The sequence below is a fragment of the Alosa sapidissima genome, chromosome 8 (assembly GCF_018492685.1).
Source record: "Alosa sapidissima isolate fAloSap1 chromosome 8, fAloSap1.pri, whole genome shotgun sequence".
In the NCBI taxonomy this organism is placed as follows: Eukaryota; Metazoa; Chordata; class Actinopteri; order Clupeiformes; family Clupeidae; genus Alosa; species Alosa sapidissima.
In genome coordinates, this window is record NC_055964.1 from 29,812,077 (window position 1) to 29,817,076 (window position 5,000).

The 5,000-nt window shown below is 42.5% G+C and overlaps 2 protein-coding genes across 5 annotated transcripts in view; one reads left to right on the top strand and one right to left on the bottom strand.

Annotated features, from left to right (window-relative positions):
• The window catches only part of LOC121714945 (tripartite motif-containing protein 16-like), a 1,397,702-nt gene that overhangs the window by 598,437 nt on the left and 794,265 nt on the right, over window positions 1-5,000 (top strand). The window lies entirely within an intron of this gene.
• Window positions 1-5,000, bottom strand: part of cltcl1 (clathrin, heavy chain-like 1) — a 56,222-nt gene that overhangs the window by 5,584 nt on the left and 45,638 nt on the right. The gene's annotated exons all lie outside the window — the stretch shown is intronic.

Here is a 5,000-nt window from a genome sequence, read left to right on the forward strand (position 1 = left end):
ACAAAACGGAAACGAGTCGTTTTAGGCTACAGGCCTTCATAATGGTAGGCTACAGGAAGTGGTGGGAGGGTATGGGATGACCAGAGCCGTCATCTATCGTCTTTCCAGGCACACAGCTCGTTATAAAGCCTATCGACTGCCTTAACAGATAGGCTTTGCTCTTGGGTTTGGCCTTACAGCGAACTCAATGCTCTTGTTGCTTGCAGTTTGTTAAATAAAGCGATGCAGATTACATTATTTATTTCTGATTAATTGCGTCTTTTGATGTATGTTGCAACATTTGCTTGTTAGGCTGGGCTACTGTCAATGCCCTGTACAGGTCAATGTTCAACTATTGCTGGTGTAGGCCTAGGCTATTAATCAATTAGGGACTGTTCGTTATTTATTTAATTAAGGGGCTACCGGAGGAGTTTTGGGAGCGTTAGTCAAAAAAGACGTGACCCTCCCTCGCCAGCAAGACTTTTTTCTATGACCCTCCAAAGTGATTGAGAAAAAACGCATGATCCTCCCCAGTCCCAACAATGTATTGATGCCTTAGGCTACTGGGTCAATTTGGGAGCTTGCATGCTACGACTCCTTCCTTGAAATGCCTTGAAAAGGCTGTCGTTTGCACAATTTCACAAATAATCACCGGGACCGAAACAAACCTGTCAACTTTTCCCGGGTTTATCGCGTATTTTAACTTTTTCCTCGCTGTCTTAGGAGGAGCTGCAGGGCCGTCGCAAGGGGATGCGAGGCCCTGTGCGAACTTGACAGATGCAAGGCCCTTTTCACTTACGTGCATGAAATCATGCGATAGCTTACTTTACACATAGCCAAGGCTACCGTCGGTGTATTTTAATAGTAGCCTAGTCTAATAAGCTACACCAGCTTGCCTTTAAGAGGGGAAATTCAATTGTATAGCCTATAACATTAGCTGAGTCACATATTTGGCCATATGGTGTTTATCATAGGCTACATCACGAAACCAAATAGTGTAACAAAGGCAAACACTTTAACAGGGGGAATTCATTGGGCATGAATCATTGTGCTGAACGGTATTTGTCAATGAGCAGAAACACACACGACATTCAAACTACTGATAAGATGTACTGGTCTGTATCTATAGGCTAACATTGGACAAATAAATGACACTGACTCGCCATATCCTGACTCAGGAAAAAAAAACATTTTCTTGCTTTGCCGCAAACTCAGCAATGAAATCATAGGCCAGTTTGCAGGTAGCCTAACGTCTTTTTCATAGAAGGGAGAGCCCAGTCTCTCCTGTGACATGGAGGTGCGCAAATAGTTTTTAATAGCCTGTTCAACTTCGAAAAGCTTCGTTCACCCGATGCCAGTCACTGATCGCAATTTCAAAGTTCGGAAAGCTTCATCTTTTTAAGTTTTAAGTGCAGTGGCCCATATCTGCCCCCTTTGGAATTATATCTCGAGCCTATTATAAGGTCCAGTGCGTTATGTCCTGGGATTCGGATGTGCTCAAAAAGAAAAGAAAAAACACTTTTTTATAGATGGTTATGAGGCGCAATGTGAGAGAGAAATTTGATGATCATTGATCGTTGTTTTGGGACGTTAAGCCTTTTCCATAGGCGTCAGTGAAGGAGATTGAAGAATGACCATTTTTTTTTATACGAAAATATTTCTTAACTACAAAAACTCAGTGTCTAAAAACTCAGTGTCATTCAGACTCAACCCTCTTGTTGTTTTATTATCTTTTTCGTTGTCGTTTGAACGTTGGCAAGCAGGCATGTTGCGGTTGCAATTTAAGTGAAATTTCTACAGTAGGCCTACAACATGCTGTTAGGCTGGGCTACTGTCAATGTACTTGTACAGGTAAATGTTCAACAATTGCTGGTGTACAGGTTATATAATCAATTAGCTAAATCATTTGTCCAGCTGTTTAAACATTTGTTCGTGCTACATTCAAACGCAAAAGGTGCTTTGATATATTTTTCGTTTGAACGTCGGCAAGCAGTCATGCTTTGGTTGCAATGAATGAGGATAATTGCTTTTTTTTTGCATTATTTTGAATATGACTCGCTCCAGTCTCAACAGCACGTACTTTTCCCACACGCTTAGTTCTAACACACATAGGCCTATCCCCTCTCGCTTTCTCTCTCTCCATCCCTGCACACGGTGCTTTCTTAAAGGAGCTGCACCATTTTACAACAATTGCATCTACATTTTCATATTAGAATGTTTTGTCAAGTGTAAGCTTAAACTACCGTGATCAATTGAAGTTCCCGTGCCCCCGCTGCGTCATGGAAGCAGTAAGTCAGTCGCATCAAAAATAGTAGTGGCACCCAAGTGACACCTTGTGGTTGTTTGTGTCAACTGCAGTTTGTGCCATTTCTGCTGAGAAAATGGGGATCGTGATTCATGAAGGAACCCGTCCAAACTTAACGGGGACCCACTGTAATCTAGACACTCTATGGTTGAATTTCAGACGTGGAGCCATTTTGTGTCTGACCTCTGGTGACCTCTGGGGGGGGGGGGGTCAATGACATCATCATTACACCCCCCCCCCCCCCCCCCCCCATTATTCTCCATTACAATAATGTACATGTTCACAAACTATGCTGTTTTATTCCAGTAGAAATGCTTATTTTGGCCTCAGCTGTTGTCCTGATGCCACATTATTATTATTATTATTATACAAGTGTAATTTCCTGGTATATGTTGATATGACAGTAGTGAAGGGGGCAAAGTGCAAGTACACTAAAGCTACTCAAGCAGCAGCTACTCAACTGGTATAGACAGAAAGCAACGCACAACGAAACACTCTTAACAAGCTGCTGACTTTGGCGATAAGCCTTAAAATGAGAAGAGGAGGTCGCACACTCTGGCTCCAAATACATAAATAAAAAAAAAAATGGATCTGAAGGAGGGCCTCAAGGCTGAAACGTTATCCAATAAATTATACATCTGGAACAAGAGTGTGTGACATCTTATTTTTAAGCAACTCAACTGGAACATGGTAATATGATGATATGATAACATGTACAGTATCACAGTAATACATATGATCTCATTAAACAGATTACCTGAGCATATTATATTTGTCATTGCCATTCTACTTCCTTCCTGTTCATACTTGCCTTTCATTCTCTCCTTCATCTCTGAATGCTAAATGTTCTTTCACAATACAAATGGTGTGATACAATTTCACAACATTCAGTGAGCTGCCCTGTTTGTCTGGAAACTAAGCTGGCACTGATGTGCCACAGATATTTTTGATCTACACCAAATCCTTTCAACAATTAGGCGCCATCTGAGTGTGTATAATGTGGAAATGTCCAATGTCCACGTCTTTGTTCTGATATCAGTGATTTGTGTTTGTTCACATCTCCCATTCCATCATATTTCACTGTTTACACGGGATCACTCGGTTTCGTTCCAGCCTGCGCATCCAAGCCCCCCCCCCCCCCCCCCCCCCCCCCCCCCCACTTCTGTGGCAACGGAGTCTCTGATGTCACTCCCATCCCGACGGTGCTCAACCTTGACCCCCTCTGACGCCCAATCATCTCTCAGCGTGACAGCTCCCCGCCCCCTTGGCTGTGGGAGAAGCGTAAATGTCAGGCCTCCTGTCATGGCTGCTCAGGAGCCCCAGTGACATTTCTGAGCGCCTTTCCCTCTCTCTCTCTCTCCCTTTCCCTCTCTCTCTCTGTCTCACTATCTCTCTCTCTGTGTGTGTGTTTGAGGAGACTCCAAGTCCCATGACTCCAAGTCCCACCACACCCAGGCAGATGCCTCATCTTCCCATTTCAGTTCTTCATAAAACACTTGAACAAAAACACGCCATCGAACATGTGAGTTAATATGGCTACAGACATTGAATTGAGGTAGATTTAACTTAACAAATATGGGGCCAGTTTTCCATACATGGTTTAAGTCTAGATCTGGACTGATTTTTAAAAATGAATTCATTTTATTTTATTTTTTTAGATTTTCAGCACAGTTCCTTTTCCTATCCATGTTGTCCATCCACCCATGCCCCATAATCACCTCTGCAGCTCGACTTTCATCTTTTGGAAAGTGAAATCCAGAAAGACAGAAGATAGCAACAAAAGCCTTCAGGGTCACGCGTGTCCAATTAAATAACTTCCTCATGATTGCGTAGCAATTCCTTATGTCCCCCTCTAAAGTCCTCTTTCTGGTTAAGTCAGTCTCTCCCATCTCACTTTTTCCCAACTCCACACACAAAGTATAAAATAGTTTACAGTAGCTATCACTGTCCTTTGCATTTAGCTATGTAATAACGAATTATATTTACCCAATAGTGCTACTTGTTTTATGGATTTTGTCTGTGATATGTTTCTCTATATGTTGTAGAGTATTGTGTCTTACTGGTGTGTGTGTGTGTGAAAGAGAGAGAGAGGGAGAGAGAGAGTGAGATAGAGAGGGGGATAGAGTGAGAGAGAGAGAGAGAGGGGGAGAGAGAGAGGGAGAGAGAGAGTGAGATAGAGAGAGAGAGGGGGAGAGAGTGAGAGAGACATAGGGAGAGAGTGAGATAGAGAGAGAGAGAGAGAGAGAGAGAGAGAGAGAGTGTGTGTATTTGTGTTGATAAGAGACAATGGGACACTATTCATTCTATGGAGTTCCACAACGGACAAATACACACAGTCAGCCATGCCAAGATGCATCATGGGAAAAGTCTCAAAACAGTACTTTACCAGGGCCTTGTCCCTCACTCAACAAAAACAGTAAATATTTCTATTCTAACATTTAGTAATGTCTACGTAATATGTTATTAATGTGGGTGTGTATAGAGCTATGTATGTGAAAAAGAGAACACAAATGTCTATTCAAGTGTGTTTGCTTGTCATAGTGTGTGTGTGTGTGTGTGTGTGTGTGTTTGTGTGTGTTTTAAGTGATGCAGCAAGGCAGTCTAGTGTGTTAGGTGGTGTTAGCAGTGAACTAAAAGCAAGTGTCAGACTCATTTAGACAGAGTGAACATAGTGCATCACAGAGCCAGTAAAGCATTCTGTAGCTCAGGGCTGCTC